Genomic DNA, 18529 nt, shown 5'->3' on the forward strand with positions numbered 1-18529 from the left:
AATGTGGAAATCACGATGAGTGGTGTGGGGACAAACCAACAGTGTGAATATGCACACAGGACAAGCTTTGGTTCTGCAAACATCAACAAAACAGACGAAGGTTAAACATTTACCATGGTACCACATTTTTATTCACGGACTTGTTACCATCATACTTGAATTGCAATTACCAACTATGTTATTTACAACTACCACATTCACCATGCATCAGTTCACAATCACCAAGCTTAATGCAACACAAGTTACCATGAATTTATGTACAATTACCACACTTACTACAGACGAATTATCATGCAATCTGTATCACAATTACATGCTTTCAGTTTACAACTACAAAAACATCTTACTGCATGCAAACTTTACCAGGCAAGTGGAGTACCAGTTACCACAAGTTTTGGCATGCAGAAATATAACACAAACTAACAACTTCGAAAGCAGTACATGGGCTACATCTATAAGCAACCCAATGGTCCGAGAGACAAGCAAAGAACCGACAACTAGCAGCATAGGGGGGAGGGAAAGCTTCTTTGATCATTCAGTCAGCGAGCCAACGAGTCCAGAAACAGGAGGAGAAAATGCTGATCAGGGAGACAAAAACACCAAGGCATACTGCACACCGAAGCCTCCTGATGAAACGATGAAGTTTGATACTTATGAGGAAGCTTATGATCACTACATGCAATATGCACTCAGACATGGGTTTGGGATGAGGCTGGAATACAGAAAAACAATTAAAGACGACACTGTAAGCATAATCCTCTTGGTTTGTGGGAAATATGGCAAGCCAAAAACAAACAAGGAGGAGACATATGATGTGCAGAACCCAAAAGGCATCGTGAAGAAGAGGAAAAGAGGGAAGGTTGTGAGGTCGGGATGTCCGGCCCACCTTTACATCACCCACACAGATATAGGTGGAGAGTCAAACGTTTCAACAGTTTTATCTGAGCATTTCATCCCTGCTGATGTAGAAGCGATTCTCAACATACCGCTCAGTACCAGGCAACAGGAGGACTTTTGGGCGTGGCACTACGACAAGAGAGGGATCTTTTCGGTCCGGCCAGCTTACAGGATGATTTGCGCCATCAAAACACAACGAGAGGATTGGCTTGTGCATCGCCCGGGTCATTCTAACGTTGCGGCGGACAAAAACTCATGGTCTCAGCTATGGAAGGTGAAGGTCCCATCAAAGATAAGAGTTTTTGTATGACGGTTGGCGCATACTTCTATCCCTACCGGCCTGGTGAGACATGAAAGACATATGGCAGAGTCCCCCGCCTGCTCTATATGCGGAGCAATGGAGGATACATGGCGCCACTCGCTTTTGAGTTGCCGCATGGCAAGGTGTGTTTGGGCTCTGGAGGATGATGAGTTGGTTGAGCATATGATATCAAATCAAACCGAAGATGCGAGACTATGGCTGTTCTGGCTGTTTGAGAACACAAACCAACGAGACCTAGCTCGAATTCTAGTGACCATGTGGGCGATCTGGTGGGCCAGGAGGAAAGCTATACACGAAGAGGAGTTTCAGAGCCCGCTCTCCACTATGTCGTTCGTAAACAGATTTCTGGAGGAGCTGGAGTTAGCGAACACGATAAAACCCTCGACTGCTGTCATACGAGTGAACCGGCAACGAGCAAAGATGTGGCTACCACCCCAGGGCGAGTCCTCAAAGTTAAATTGTGATGGGGGGTTGTCAACCTTAGGAGACAAAGGAGCAGCAGGAGTTGTGTGTCGTGACAGATTTGGCAAGTTTCTTGGTGCTTCTGCAACGGTTTTCGATGGCCTCACTGACCCGGCAAGTCTCGAAGCTCATGCATGCAGCGAAGCACTAGCTCTAGACCGGGATTTAAATCTTCAGGATCTCACCATTGCCACGGATTGTGCTGAAGTGATTTCAAACATTAGATCGCCGGGGGTTCCTGCTTATGCTCCTATCCTTCGTGAGATCCACACAAGCTGTAATGCCTTTTCTTCTGTTGATTTTTGTTTAGAAAGTAGAGATAATAATTTTGAGGCCCACTTGCTTGTCAAGGGAGCTGCGTCTCTCGCAGTGGGTCGCCATGTGTGGCTAGGGGTTCTTTCGGAGATTGCGTGTATCCCAGACGTTGTGAACTTTGAATAAAATCCCTAGTTTGCCTTCAAAAAAAAACCTGGGTGATTGCTGATTCTCGCCATGGAAGGCATGGAGTTCTTCATCGAGGAATCTGGAGCAGGGTAATCTTCTGAAAAAATTCCTATTTATCGCCTAGTTTCCTGCTAGTGGGTTTGGATTGGAGCTGGAAGTCGATTTGGATTCAAGTTTCCTCCCATCTTGTTCTTCTAAACTCAGATCTGGGTGGTTCTCGTTTCTCTGTGCAGGCTTGTACCGCGTTTTGATGCCGGAGTTGTCTTAAGAGATCAAGTTGCCGGCGCACAACTAGTTGAGGGTGACACGAATGGAACTGGCGATGCGAAGGAGGACCTGATTTCTTCTGTGCCGATAGGACTAGCTGGAAGCCGCATGGATTACGAAGGGGGCGAGGATATTGGTGAAACAGTGCGCACTGGGAGGGAGGTCTGCGGCTCGTATGATCTTGGCGGCGAAGGGATGGGTGATTCCTGCGAGATAGGCGATTCAAATATTTCGTCTGATGTCGCGGACCAGGATGCAGACGACGAGGGCGTGGGAGTAACCAATGCTAGTCAATCTTCTTGGACCAGGAGGTGATATTGTTATTTATCAGCATGAAACAGTTTCGTTTTTTGTTGGTGATTTTTTCCTCAAATATATGCTTCTCAATTTTTGCTGATAGTTTTGTTCAAAATGCTATTCATCCAAACTGAAATTAGTAACCAGTATGAGCATTGCAAAAACCTGAAAAAATAAACTATATTGTAGTAGCAACATGGGAGGGCAGCGCAATAGGAACGATCATATTTAGATTAAAAAGAAAAAACATGTTATGTCATGGCTAATGCATCAGTTCATAAAAATGGATGATTTTTGCACACTGGATGGACACCGCCATCTGCCGTTTTTTTGTTTGTTGAAATGAAGATTTTCTGAATCTGTTCTGATAATTGTATAGCCACATAAACATGTTCGGTAATTATTATCCCATGACTATTCGTTGATTTTTTATGTATAACACCAAGTGTTTTGGAGCACCGTATCCATCCCCCGTTTCATGTATTGGGAAGTAAAAACCATCGTCACCACTTAATTTGTTGTTCCTCGTTGAACTTGATTTCTGACTACTTGGTGTGCCATTGCTTGCAGGGTCAGAGTTGGGAAGGCAGAGGATGAGAGGGAGCCGAGCCCTTCAAGGATGTCTGCCCTCGAAGCTTCTGTCCGTGCATATGTCGATAAAAAATCAGGAAAGGTTGTCAATCCATCGATTGGGACTAGTTTGATTCTGTCGAAGAAGGATACGAGTTTTACAATATGTATTCCTGGGAGACCGTCTGAATGTACACCGGAAAAAATGCATGCAGGAGATTGTACTGGCAGAGAAGCGAGAGTGCAAACCACCTACTGAAAGGGTATGTACCACTAGGGTGCCCCATGCACTTGTTCATCAGGCAGTATGAGAAAAATGCAATTTGACCGTGACTCAGAAGAAAGTTACCAAGAGAAAAGGACAAAACTAGTAAGTTCGAATATGTCTCTGCGTATTTGGGTGATGTTGCATTGCTGTTGTTACAATAAGAAGATGCTTATGGAAACTGATTTCATTTTGATGCGGTTGTCCTGAAGCAAAATATCCCAAATGAGGTACATGCATCGCAGGTTTATACCAGGACAATGTTTGAAAATTTTGGTAAAGTGCTGTATGAACGTGGGTTGTATGATCTAGTAAAAGTCAAGCCGGGTTTGGAGTACATTGCTAGGCACATCAAATTTCAGTCGAGGGAAAAGTGGTGCAAGAATGAGTTTGTGATCTCCGTGAGCGAGTCAGCTGATGAGTTCAAGTGCGAGTGTGGGACATTCGAGCACTATGGAATGGTTTGCAGCCTAGGCGCCCCAGATCCTCTTCCTTACTTACAATCACTTTCTCTAGATGGGCATGGATGAAAATCACTAAAAAATTGATGTATTTTTTGACTGCTAATGTTCAGGTCATGATACACCTGAAATTGCATGAGCTCCCTGCGAAGCATGTGCTCAAGCGATGGGCTACAGATGCAAGAGATATACTATCGCCAGAGTATCTGCGCTACCAAAAGGATCATGGACCGCTGAAGTATTCTTCTAGTCGACGCAACACTTTGTACCTTCTAGTGCTTGATACCATTAAGTTAGGCGACAGCAATGTGGAAGCATGTGTACTTGTTATGGAGAAAATGCGAGATGTCAAAGTGCTGGTCGAGCCAATTGCCGCTGAGGGATGGGCTTGGTTTGTCTGATATAGAGTTGGCTACAGATTCAGCCTGCTCTGGCGTTGGTAACAAGCAACACTTTGGCCGAACTGAGTCCGAGCACACCATTTCGCAAGGATCAGATGTGTTCCCGGCGCCGTCAAGGAAACGACCGGCTGGGCGTCCCACATCTAGCCGCGACAAAGCTCCATACAAGGAACCATCAAAGATGAGTAGATTATGTTATGTACGCGGAGTTCAGGGACACAAGAGCACAACATGCCTTGCTCGGGGGATGTGCCAAAGGCACCTAGGAAATCTCCTCGCTGCTCAAAATGTGGGTTAACAGAGCACAGGAACACATGCAGCAACCCGACTAAAGTCTGAAAAAACTTAATTTCAGTGTTGTTTACTGGTGATATGCATTTGGCTATGTCTCACTTTGTCATTAGAAACAGTCTCTAGAATGAGCTGACCAATAAGAAGACGCCATGAGTCCATGACTACGGTTATGGGGAGAGGTTCAGAAGAGTCGGAAGCTTTGGCTGTGCTGAAATGGACACGGCCACTGCTGTTTTTCTGCGGTATAAATAGATGAGTTCCAAACGGTTGGATTCCCAAAATGGTCTGACCGTAAACACCAACGTTCGGATTCCAGTTGGTTGGGTAGACCGGCTAGCAGCCTCTGTGAACATGAGAGCCCGCGCGTGCCCATGTTCATCAGTGTGTGTGAGCAGTGGCGTAGCTAGGGGGTGGCCAGGGTGGTCCGTGGACCACCCTGGAATTTCCCCATAACTTGTATATAGTGTAGTAAAGAAATATTTCTTTGAAACTAAATAAATATATTTAAATATTTTCATCAATTGACCACCCTGGAGTATTGGTCTGGCTACGCCACTGTGTGTGAGCTCGCTAGCACTGCAGAGACATGATGGGTAAATGGATTCGCACGTCTAGCTAGCCTGCCAGCGAGCTCTGGACGACATGGGACGCTACTTTAGAAAAATACATAATACGGTGTGGGGCATATAGCTGTGAGCTGGAATACATGACATTAATGACAGGCTGCAGCAGCAGGATGCGATTCCTGACGACTAGGATAGCGAGCTACATGGAGCTCGGCCTCCAAACAACATTTTCGATTGATAAGGCGATGGCTATATATGCCTCCCCGATCAAAATTACCTCATAACAAAATGGGAGTTTTGAACCGTTTTTGTTTGATGACCAAAACCAGCCATGCCCCAAAAATTTGCCGTTTGTTTGTATTAATGCCAATTATTTTGGCATGCCCACACCAGATTGCCCACTGTAGTCTACTTTTCTTGTGAATTTTGGCCAGTTAGGGGCATTGTACCTCGACCGGTAAACATGTGCATCAAAGAATGACTCCTGGATCCTGATGCAATCTTTTTTTGACAAAGATTGGATTTATTGGCTCAAAATGAAGTATAAATGAGGATACAAACACAGTGGGATCACACCTGAGCTCTGCATAGATGCATACAGGCAACACCAATGCACTCCCACAAAATACACACCCCAAAATATCAAAGACATATAAGACCAAAACTATGTGTAGGCAAGGAAAATAAACTACAAAGCAAATAGATCCGCGATCGACAAATTACATCATTGATCATATCTGCACCAACCATATGATGCCACCACATAACGACGGGGTTTACTTCAACAACAATGCCTTCAGGAAGGGAGCAACGCTCAAGCACCGCCGACGTCGGATCCAATCATCGAAAGCCAGAATCTAAGTTTTCATCTAGAAAAATCAGCCCGAGCATATCCGAGCAATGCCTTCAAGAAGATAACAACGTAAATAAATCATCATTGTCAGGTATAATCAACTCGGGCCAGGCCTAAGCTTTCACCCCAGAGCTCGAGACCGATTGCTTCATCGATGTCACTTGTGTCTTGTCGCCACCACTTTTTCGTGACCCTTGACCCAATAGTTACATGTGATGTGTAACTGCTATCACTGCACAACCATCCCTCCGCGTCAAGCCGTCGTCCATAGTTTGATTTTCCCAGGTGAAATCAACCATCGGATCTAGAGAGTGGAACCCTTCGAAATCAACCACGTATGTGCCCCGTTGTGCCCTCGGGGCAAAACCCAAGTGCAACTTTATCTTTTGTTATCTTTTTTTATTAAAAGATAGGCCTCCCTCTAGAGCAAATACCAACGACTGGCCGCTAAATACGAGGCTGAGTGATGAATAATTATCAGGTGCTAACTGAAAAAACCAAGGGCATGCTGACATCACGTACGCCCAACTGTCTCTCTGCCAGCCGCGGAGTACCGCAAAGCATGTTGTTGTGCAGGGATATAGCGGCTAAGTGTAGTCGGGTGATTATTCCCAGACACGCGCCCTTCGGTGTCCCGTAGGTCCAAATCGGATATCCCCAGCGAGATGTAGAGGGAAAACAGAGAGGAACTTGCTATGCTTGGTGGGTCGTGGGGTCATGGCTGTGAACAGAAGTGTTATGTGACGAGGAAGAGTGAATTCTGGTTTTTACCCTCTATTTTGACAGTTTTGACACTAATTATCCTATTTAACGGAATTTCATTCATTTTACCTTATTTAGCAAAAGTGCTACCACAATTTACCCTGTTTAAAATTTATGAGTGTTCTGACCGACGGGTCCTAATTGTAAGGCCTAGCTGGATGCCACATCGGCGGGTTTTTTCTTGATGCTTTTTCTGCACGCCGAACCTCATCGCCCTAGCTTCTTCCGACGGGCTAGGCTCGATATGATCGCACCAGAGCAGCCCAGGAAACATATACTCACTCTCTACCGGTCCACATATTTGCTACCATGGGGTAAATTGTGGTAACAACTTTTGCTAAATGGGGTACTATGGATAAAATCCTACTAAATGGGGTGATTAGTGTCAAAAATGTCAAAATAGAGGGTAAAAACCGGAATTCACTTGATGAGGAACCATCGACTTTCAGGCTGCACTTGGTCCGTGTGCCCTTGGCGCAACGGGTCATCTGTACTATCAATGATCACGACAATGACATATGGTGCGGACCTGCCGCAAATGACCAAGTCATGTATGGCTAGCAAGGGCGGTTAGGCCACTGCCCAGACCGAAGCGACGATTCGTTGAGCCAAAGCTGCTCAAAATAGGACGGGTCCGCTAGGGCGACCCCAGTTGGAAACACTGTTATAGCACGACGGGGCAACCAGCTTCCATCAAAAGTAAATCGGCAAGGAAAGCTATGGGCAATGATCACCATTAAGGAAAATAAGAGAGCGGTGTGAGCATAATCATTTGCAGATAGTTGAGAAAAAAATTATACAAGTAGTTTTCTTCACTTCCGGCTTGCGGTTGGTTTCTGCGCCAATTAGCGCGACGAGTCATCTAGTGAGTATAAGACCTCGAATGCCAAAGATCACAATCTCGCAAAGCAACACTTTCTTTAGGGATCGGCCGCCGTGCTCGATTAGGACACCCGGTGATTTTTTATTCGTCCATGCAAATATTGTGACGTTTTAATAAAGCTAGCGAGTTTGCCTAAAAAACCGAACACAACAAGAATGAGAATGGTGGAGAAGTGGATTAGGGACAATAAAAATAAATATGACATCACTTAGATGTGCAATAACTAATTTCTCATCTAAATTGGCGATGAAGGGACCCTTTATTTTTTGGACAGATAGAATACTTTATTCATCAGATCATAGTAGTGATATCATTTACAAGTAAGTATTGATATGAGATAAAAAAACATGCACGGTGCTTTTATTTTGGCAAATGGACAGCACCACTTGTACGGGCACCCCGATGTTGAAAGGCCTGTCTCTTTTGAAAACCCGATTGCTAGTTTGAGGACTAGTGCAGTACATTTCTCAAACTGATGGACTAAAATCTTTCCACAGGACAAGCTGATGGACCTGCTGGAATTTTGTGTATTTGGGCCTAGCCCAATAGTAGTTTCAAAAATTCCTAATAAATCCTATAGGCCCACGCAGCCCATTCGTGCAAGGCAAGAGGTGGAACTAAAGTTTAGTCCCACCTTGCTAGTTTAGAGGGAGTTGGACCTCTTTATAAGGGAGGCTCCTTCCCCACTTGTATGAGCATGAGAACAAGAGGGATATCCACGCGCGCTCCTCCTCCGCCGCCCGCCGCGCCGCTTCGCTTCGCTTCGCTTCGCTTCGCTTGATAGAGGCAAAGGTGTCCCGTCTTTCGATGAGATGATGGATATCGCTTTGGTGGAAGTCGACTTTGACAATCCGACTACGAACGTGCGAGGACGTCGCGCCTTAGTAATCGCTAAACCAACTCCGAGAGGTTATTGACCACGCCGGAGCACGATCAACCTGACCACGAAGGTTTGTTTCCTGCAGGCAAACGAAGAACAAGCAAGAAACTGAGATTGCAATCTGGATATTGCGAATATAAGATGAAAGCTTTATTGATCAAGGCGGGGTTCTGTGACGCCTTTGTCTGGTCGTTGAACACAAACGAAGTACGCGAAGTTGTAGCTATGGCGAACTTTTAATCTAAACAAAACCCAAAGTCTAAACGATGCCCTAAGGGCTGTATATATGGAGGGAGAGGGGGGAATTTCGTGGCCCTTCGTGGAGGGGTCCGAAATCAACCCTATCTCTTGTTTCCCCACACATACGGACTCTAAAAATAGCCTATACTTATGTATTTCGAAATTACATGGGCCTGACCCAATAATAAGGTGACGCAGCACCTATAATAGCATCGGGACGAAATTTATGAAGTGGCATCTTGTATATTTCGTCCAAGGCTTCATGCACCCATTATGGTGGCTTCAAAGTCCTGAAATCATCACTTGTAACTCCGTTCTTGTTCCCCTTGCGCATGCCATCATCTCCATGCTTGTTCTTGCTCCAACGTTCATCCTTCTCCAAGCTAGGCCCTTCATTTGTAAGCAAAACAAATGTATCCAATTTAGGCAGCATCATATTCTCATGAACATTAGAATCATTACCAAGAAACAAAAGTACCTGGTAATTTAGTTGGCGTGCGCGAGTTCTAGTAATTGGTCCAGTATGTATAGCAGCAGGGGCTGTGGGTGTAATAATTGTATTGATGTCCTCATCATCCTCCCCTTCTTGAAATGAAGTCGTCCTCGACGCAAGTTCATCTTCCTCACCCAAATAAGGCTTCAAATCTGCAATGTCAAAAGTGGGACTAACCCCAAAATCTGTAGGCAGCTCAAGTTTATATGCATTATCATTTATTTTCTCTAACACCTTAAAGGGACCATCAACACGTGGCATTAGCTTTGATTTGCGCAAATCAGGAAATCTATCCTTACGCAAATGTAACCAAACAAGATCTCCAGGTGCAAACACAACATGTTTTCTACCCTTATCTCCAGCAAGTTTATATTTAGCATTCATACGCTCAATGTTTTCCTTAGTTAACTCATGCATTTTTAAAATCGGTTCAGCACGTTGTTTAGCATCAAAATTAACCTTCTCCGAAGATGGAAGAGGCAACAAATCAATAGGTGCACGAGGTAGGAAACCATACACAACTTCAAAAGGGCACATCTTAGTAGTAGAATGCAATGAACGATTATAAGAAAATTCAATATGAGGCAAGCATTCCTCCCACATTTTCTTATTATTCTTCAAAATAGCCCTAAGCATAGTAGACAACGTTCTATTGACTACTTCAGTTTGTCCATCAGTTTGGCGCTGACAAGTAGTACTAAAAAGCAGTTTAGTCCCCAACTTAGCCCATAAACATCTCCAAAAGTGGCTAAGAAATTTAGTATCACAATCTGAAACAATAGTATTTGGCACACCATGCAAGCGAATAATTTCACGAAAGAACAAATCAGCAACATTAACAGCATCATTGCTTTTATGACATAGTATAAAGTGTGCCATTTTCGAGAATCTATCCACGACAACAAATATGCTATCCCTCCCCTTCTTTGTTCGAGGTAAACCTAAAACAAAGTCCATAGAGATATCCTCCCAAGGAACACTAGGTACAGGCAAAGGCATATATAAACCATGAGGATTGAGTCGTGACTTAGCTTTTTGACATGTAGTGCAGCGAGCAATAAAACGCTCAACATACCATCTCATCTTTGGCCAAAAGAAATGTGTAGCAAGTACGTCCTCCGTCTTCTTCACGCCAAAGTGTCCCATTAATCCTCCTCCATGCGCCTCCTACAACAACAAAAGACAAATGGAGCTAGCTGGAATGCATAGCTTGTTAGCACGAAACACAAATCCATCGTTAACGACGAACTTGTTCCACATTCTTCCTTCTTTACAATTCTGCATTACATCTTTAAAATCAGCATCATGCACATATTGATCTTTGATGGTCTCCAAACCAAATATTTTGAAGTCAAGTTGTGAAAGCATAGTATAGCGGCGAGACAATGCATCAGCAATAACATTTTCTTTTCCCTTATTGTGTTTAATGACATAAGGAAAAGTCTCAATGAATTCAACCCATTTAGCATGTCTACGATTCAGTTTAGCTTGACTTTTAATATGTTTCAAAGATTCATGATCAGAATGTATAACAAATTCTTTGGGCCATAAATAATGTTTCCATGTTTCTAAAGTCCGAACAAGAGCATATAATTCTTTATCATAAGTAGAATAATTCAAACTAGGCCCACTCAATTTTTCAGAAAAATATGCAACAGGTTTGCCATCTTGTAATAACACACCTCCTAATCCAATTCCACTAGCATCACATTCAAGCTCAAAAGTCTTATTAAAATCAGGAAGTTGGAGTAAAGGAGCATGTGTCAACTTATCTTTCAATACCGTGAAGGCTTCTTCCTGTGCGGTACCCCAAAGAAAAGGCACATCTTTCTTTGTAAGCTCATTGAGAGGTGCAGCAATGGTGCTGAAATCTCTCACAAAATGCCTATAGAATCCAGCGAGGCCAAGAAAACTCCTCACTTGTGTGACCGTTTTGGGTTGCGGCCAACTCTCAATAGCTTCAATCTTGGCTTTATCAACTTCAATTCCCTGTGGAGTAACAACATAGCCAAGAAAAGATACTCGGTCGGTGCAAAAGGTGCACTTCCCAAGGTTACCAAACAAACGTGCATCACGTAGAGCAATAAAAACAACACGTAAATGTTCCAAATGTTCTTCCAAAGATCTGCTATAAATCAATATGTCATCAAAGTAAACTACCACAAATCGTCCAATGAAAGCACGTAAAACTTCGTACATTAATCTCATGAAAGTACTAGGTGCATTAGTTAACCCAAAAGGCATGACTAACCACTCATATAATCCAAACTTAGTTTTAAATGCTGTTTTCCATTCATCTCCCAATTTCATACGAATTTGATGGTATCCACTACGCAAATCAACTTTGGAGAATATTGTAGAGCCACTCAATTCATCAAGCATATCATCTAGCCTAGGAATAGGATGACGATAACGAATAGTAATATTATTAATGCCTCTACAATCAACACACATACAAGATGTACCATCCCTTTTCGGCACTAGAATAATAGGAACAACACAAGGACTAAGGGATTCGCGTATATAACCTTTGTCGAGAAGCTCTTGTACTTGACGCATAATCTCCTTCATCTCCTCTGGATTGGTACGGTATGGCGCACGGTTTGGCAGTGAAGCACCGGGAATTAAGTCAATCTGATGCTCAATCCCTCGAATAGGCGGTAATCCTGGTGGCATGTCTTGTGGAAAGACGTCAGCGAACTCCTGCAAAATGTTAGTGACAGCAGGAGGCAAAGAGGAAGGCACGTCCTCGAATGAAAATAATGCCTCTTTGCACACAAAAGCATAGCAAACAGATTTGCTGAAATCTATCTCATCAATATCAGATTTGGTGGCAAATAAACATGCACTTTTCAATTTAATTTCAGAAGCAACACTAGATGGTTTATTATTAGGCTTCATTTGTTGCTCAAATTCTTTTGCCACAATCTGATTTTCACTCTTATTCTTCTCCCGTTTTGCTTTATTAGCTCTATTAATATCATCTTTCAAAATAGAATCAAGAGTCATAGGAAGCAAAGTAATATTTTTATCCTTATGAACAAGAGTATACTGATTGTTTCTACCATGGTGTACATAATTTTTATCAAATTGCCATGGTCTACCCAGTAATAAGGAACATGCTAGCATAGGTACCACATCACAATCAACATAATCAGCATATGTAGAGATACTAAAATGCACACGAACAGTACGTGTTACCTTAACCTTGCCGCTGTTGTTGAACCATTGGATGTAGTAAGGATGTGGATGTTGTCTTGTGGTGAGAGAAAGCTTCTCCACCATCTCCATGCTAGCCAAGTTGTTGCAGCTCCCTCCGTCTATGATGACGTGCACAGAACGTTCCTTCACAACTTCCTTGGTATGGAACAAATTGTGCTTCTGATTTTGCTCAGCTTGTGTGACCTGCACAATCAAAACACGTTGAGCAACTAAACATTCATACATGTCAGCGTCTTCAGGAGCCATGTATTGCGTCTCATGATCAGAATCATCTCCACCATGTTCTTCACGTGTAATAAGAGCCAAAGTCTCCTCATCATAGACACTAGCGGACTCATATCCACCATCCGCGGTAGCAATCATCACACGCGGAGATTTGCATTCTCTCGCATAATGACCTCCTCTCTTACAACGACGACAAATAATATCACTTGTGTGCCCTGTTGATGCCATGGAAGAAGAAGAACTTTGTGCAGGCCCGGCAGATGCGCTCTTGGCAGATAATAGTGGTTGTGCCTGTTTTCTTGTATCACGACTGGAGGAGGCACCTGATTGAGGTGCTGGTGTAGTTGAAGTAGAAGATGCACGCGGTGTCCATGATGAAGGTCGGCCTGCAGAAAAGTTAGTTCGCGCCAATGCTTGTCGATCCTGCACTTCACGTTCAGCTTTACAAGGAAGATGGAATAAACGAGTGATATTAGTATACTCCTTATAGTCTAGAATGGTCTGAATCTGTCTATTTAATCCACCCAGAAAACGTGCAAGCATAGCTTCATTCTCCTCAACAATACCACATCTAATCATGCCAGTTTGTAATTCCTGATAATATTCTTCTACAGAATTTTTCCCTTGTCTTATGCTGCAATTTTTGAAGCAATTCACGTTGATAATATGGTGGAACCCAACACGTACGCATAGCAGTTTTCAAAGCAGCCCAAGTAGTTGGAATAGGATATAATCTACAATGTTCAGACCACCATACACATGCAAAACTAGTGAAAGCACAAACAGCAGCAGCAACCCGTCTCTCCTCGGGATATTGTAAACATGTAAAACGTTGTTCAGTTTCTAACTCCCAAGTAAGATATATATCAGGAACATATCTACCCTCAAATGGTGGAATATTCAATTTCAGTTTAGGAATATGGACATCATCTCATACCTGAGGTGGTGGTGCAGGCCTACCATTACCAATATATACCTGAGGTCGACCTGCTGGTGGTGGTGCTGGTGGGTGCACGTAGTTCTGATTTTGATCAACCTCATCCTCATAGTCGCCCGCATATTCATCATCCTCCTGGGTACCAGCAGTAGTAGTAGCAGGAGCCAAAGAAGCATCAATAACAGGAACAACATCACCATAACTTTGGCCATCCTCAATAGGAACACGCTTCGCTCGTCCATACTGATTCGGAAGGAGGCATTGTTGATGGTGTTGCAGAGGTGCGATAGGTGCAGCCGGCGGCGGTGGTGGTAAACGCGCGAGCAATTCATTAAACTTGCTATCAAGCTTTGTTTCGAACGTCTTCTCAATGCCATCTATCTTCTCCATGGCCTCGTCAAATCTGTTTAGCACATCTTGCACCTGTCCACTCATCATTTGCTGAAATTTATCATGTAGCTGTTTGTTCGTTAGGTTCTCCCAATCAGTCTCATCGGCTTATGATCCTACCATGGTTAGCAGCAAATAGAAACACACAAGAATATGATCCTACAGACTACTAAGAAGTGGTGGTGGTGTATAACAAACCCGTCAAGCAAATCTTAAATTCTTACCAGTTCTTACCCAGCAGCAGGTGGTGATCGGCAACCGTTGTAGTCAAAACTCTCAAAGCTTGGATAGAGCGATTACCAGGGAGAGTCAAACGCACGACGTAGATGTATGTGGAGCTGGGAAGACTTATAATATGGTAGCAAAAGGGGTCAGCAAAAATCAATTCAGAGATGCAAAGTTGAATAAACGCTCAACGACGGTACTGTGCTGGTCCTAGGCTAGACCGTGCTAGAGACGCGAGCCTAGAACACTAACAAAATCACGGCGCTGCACGTAAACAAGGGAAAAGCACATTCTGGATTTTTTTTCGCTCTTTTTTTGCGCTGTTTTTTTTGCGGTGCTTTTTTTTTTGCGAAAAATCACTATAATGGCGAGTGTCTCAAAACTCTTCCTAGGTCAAACTGACAGGATGGGCACGAAATTTTTTCGACCAATTTTTTTTTTGTTTTTTCGACTGCCCGGACCCAAAAACTGGAAACGGGTCAAAAAAAACTTCCTATAATGGCACCTGTCTCAAAACACTCAGAAACACCTAAAAATAGGATAGCCATAATTTTTTTCGAAAAATGCGTTTTCGAAAAATTTTGGGCCTAAACGGAGGGTGGTTTCCAGACTCTTTTTTTTCGAAACCTACTGCGGCAAGGAAAACGTATCGGAAACTAGATGAATCTCGAAAACAAACCTAATATGCAAGGAACTCGGATTGGTGGTGGATATATGGTGGTGGTATATGGCAGCGGTGGTAGTATATGGATATGGATCGGTGGTGGTATATGGACACGGATTGGTGGTGGTATATGGATACGGATTCGGAGCGGTGGTGGTAGGTGGCAGGGGCGATGATGATGGTGCGGTGGCGGCGTGACAACTTGTGACCAGAACTCAAAACTCTAAAAGACTAGACGCTAAGACCAGCAACTTGACACGACGATGCAATCGCAAATTCAACAAAGCAAATACAGAAAAGATTATGCAAAGGCTCAGATTGTTTCGGATGGGATGAACTAACCCTAATTTTTTTTGGCTTTTTCGTGGACTATAGGTATGAAGAACAGACTCGATCTAAACTACAAAAAACTGTAAAATCTCACCGAGCAACCTGGAGCTTTGATACCACTTGATAGAGGCAAAGATGTCCCGTCTTTCGATGAGATGATGGATATCGCTTTGGTGGAAGTCGACTTTGACGATCCGACTATGAACGTGCGAGGACGTCGCGCCTTAGCAATCGCTAAACCAACTCCGAGAGGTTATTGACCACGCCGGAGCATGATCAACCTGACCACGAAGGTCTGTTTCCTGCAGGCAAACGAAGAACAAGCAAGAAACTGAGATTGCAATCTGGATATTGCGAATATAAGATGAAAGCTTTATTGATCAAGGTGGGGTTCTGTGACGCCTTTGTCTGGTCGTTGAACACAAACGAAGTACGCGAAGTTGCAGCTATGGCGAACTTTTAATCTAAACAAAACCCAAAGTCTAAACGATGCCCTAAGGGCTGTATATATGGAGGAAGAGGGAGGAATTTCGTGGCCCTTGGTGGAGGGGTCCGAAATCAACCCTATCTCTTGTTTCCCCACACATACAGACTCTAAAAGTAGCCTATAATTATGCATTTCGAAATTACATGGGCCTGGCCCAATAATAAGGTGACGCAGCACCTATAATAGCCTCGGGACGAAATTTATAAAGTGGCATCTTGTATATTTCGTCCAAGGCTTCATGCACCCATTATGGTGGCTTCAAAGTCCTGAAATCATCACTTGTAACTCCGTTCTTGTTCCCCTTGCGCATGCCATCATCTCCATGCTTGTTTTTGCTCCAATGTTCATCCTTCTCCAAGCTAGGCCCTTCATTTGTAAGCAAAACAAATGTATCCAATTTAGGCAGCATCATATTCTCATGAACATTAGAATCATTACCAAGAAATGAAAATACCTGGTAATTTAGTTGGCGTGCGCGAGCTCTAGTAATTGGTCCAGTATGTATAGCAGCAGGGGCTGTGCGAAAGCTGAAACGTTTTGCTGAATACGAACGGCGCACCTCTTCGCCTTCTTCTCTTGCGCCTATAAAAGGGAGGTCGCTCCTCCCAGAGAGACGCACCAGAATCTCTTCCTCCTCTCGCCACAAGTTCCTGAGCACTGCGCTGCTGCTACGTTCTTCCTCATCCCGGCTTGCGGCGTGCACCGCAGGTCGGGACAGTAGGCCTCCGAGACCACACCTTTTGAGTCCTGTACGGGAGAAGGATGATAAGGTTTTTTGGGAGCGCTCAGCGCGACTACTGGCTGCTTCATCACGGACGATCCGGTCGCCGACGACTACTTCCCCGACGACGACTACCTCCTCGACGACATGGAGGACACCGACCCCAAGTCCAGTGCCTCTTCTCCTACTACTGTCACGTACGTGTTTCTCCCCTTTCTATTGGAGGTTCTGCTACAGTTCCTTGTTCTAGTTTTTGCCCTAGATATGTGAGACTCTATTTCATATATGCAACCTGCTATGCTATCTGCTTTAGATATGTTTACTTATGGTTCTTATATGAACATGTTGTTTACCTTCTCTTTGTCAAATTGCATGGCTTGTTTTATCACTGCTACACTAGTCATGCTTTATCTAGTATTTCTGTTAATAAAATCACTCGGTAAATTGCTCATATTTCCAACAATCCAAAAACCTTATTATAGGCAATTTACCCCAAGTGGTTTTGCTGCTTCCAGGAGACCTCCTATGTTTGAGGGTATCCACTATAAGAGGTGGCGCGTGAGAGCAGTCTTATGGTTTCAAACCATGAGTTGCTATGACGCCACTCTAGGCAAACCTGAAGGAGAGCAAGATGCCCAACAGGCACAAGCTTTTCAGAAAATGGATACCTTGTTTAAGGCTGCGCTCTTGAGTGTTCTTGGAGAGAACATAGTTGATGCTTATGCGTCAATTGATAATGGAAAAGATATGTGGGACGCACTCGAGGCCAAGTTTGGGGTCTCGGATGCCGGCACTGAGCTGTACATCATGGAGCAATTCTATGATTACAGGACGACTGAAGAGCGCTCCATGGTTGAGCAGGCTCATGAGATACAGTCATTTGCTAGAGAACTTGAGCACTTCAATTGCATGCTACCGGACAAGTTTGTTGCCGGGGGTATCATCACTAAGCTTCCTCCTTCATGGAGGAACTTTGCTACCTTACTGAAACATAAGAGACATGAGTTTTCCGTTCCGGATCTCATTGGTACTCTTGATGTGGAAGAAAAGGCGAGAGCAAAGGACACACGTGCTCGAGGTATTGAGGGAGGATCTAGTGCCAATGTGGTACAGAAGCAGAACTTCCAGCCCCACAAGTTCAAGAACAAGGGCAAGTTTGATGGTAAAGCAAAGTTTGATGGGAAGAACCAGGCTGTGCAACACACGAACTTCAAGAAGAAGAATGGCAAGAAGAAAGGTGCTTGTCATGTGTGTGGAGATCCTGATCATTGGGCTCCTAGTTGCCCTAATCGCTATGACAAGCGTCATCCTGGGAAAGGTGGCAAGACCGCTAATGTTGTCATTGGAGACACTGACATGAAGGATGCTGGGTATGGTATATTTCCCACTATTCTTTCAGTATGTCATTCTCCTGACTGGTTGATTGACACGGGTGCTAATGTGCATGTATGCGGTGATATTTCCATGTTTTCGTCCTATCAGACCGCAGGGACTTCAACCATGCTGATGGGCAACGGTTCAAGTGCTTCTGTTCGTGGTGTTGGCACGGTCGATCTGAAGTTTACTTCGGGGAAGACCGTGCGGCTGAAGAACGTGCATTATGTCCCCTCCATCAATAAAAATCTTGTTAGCGGATCTCTTCTGTGTAGAGATGGCTATAAGCTTGTCTTTGAGTCGAATAAATTTGTAATATCCAAGTATGGAACCTTTGTTGGTAAAGGCTATGAGTCAGGAGGTCTGTTTCGTTTATCCTTATCAAACGTTTGCAATAAAGTTGTTAATCATATTTGCAACAATAGTGAATCAAATGTGTGGCATTCACGTCTTTGTCATGTTAACTTTGGTTGCATGTCGCGACTAGCGAAGTTGAACTTAATCCCTAGTTTCACCACTGTCAAGGGATCTAAGTGTCAAGTGAGTGTGCAAGCTAAGCAACCTTGTAAGTCTCACGTGACTGCGGAGACGAGAAAT

Source organism: Triticum aestivum, chromosome 7B, assembly GCF_018294505.1.
Source record: "Triticum aestivum cultivar Chinese Spring chromosome 7B, IWGSC CS RefSeq v2.1, whole genome shotgun sequence".
NCBI lineage: Eukaryota > Viridiplantae > Streptophyta > Magnoliopsida > Poales > Poaceae > Triticum > Triticum aestivum.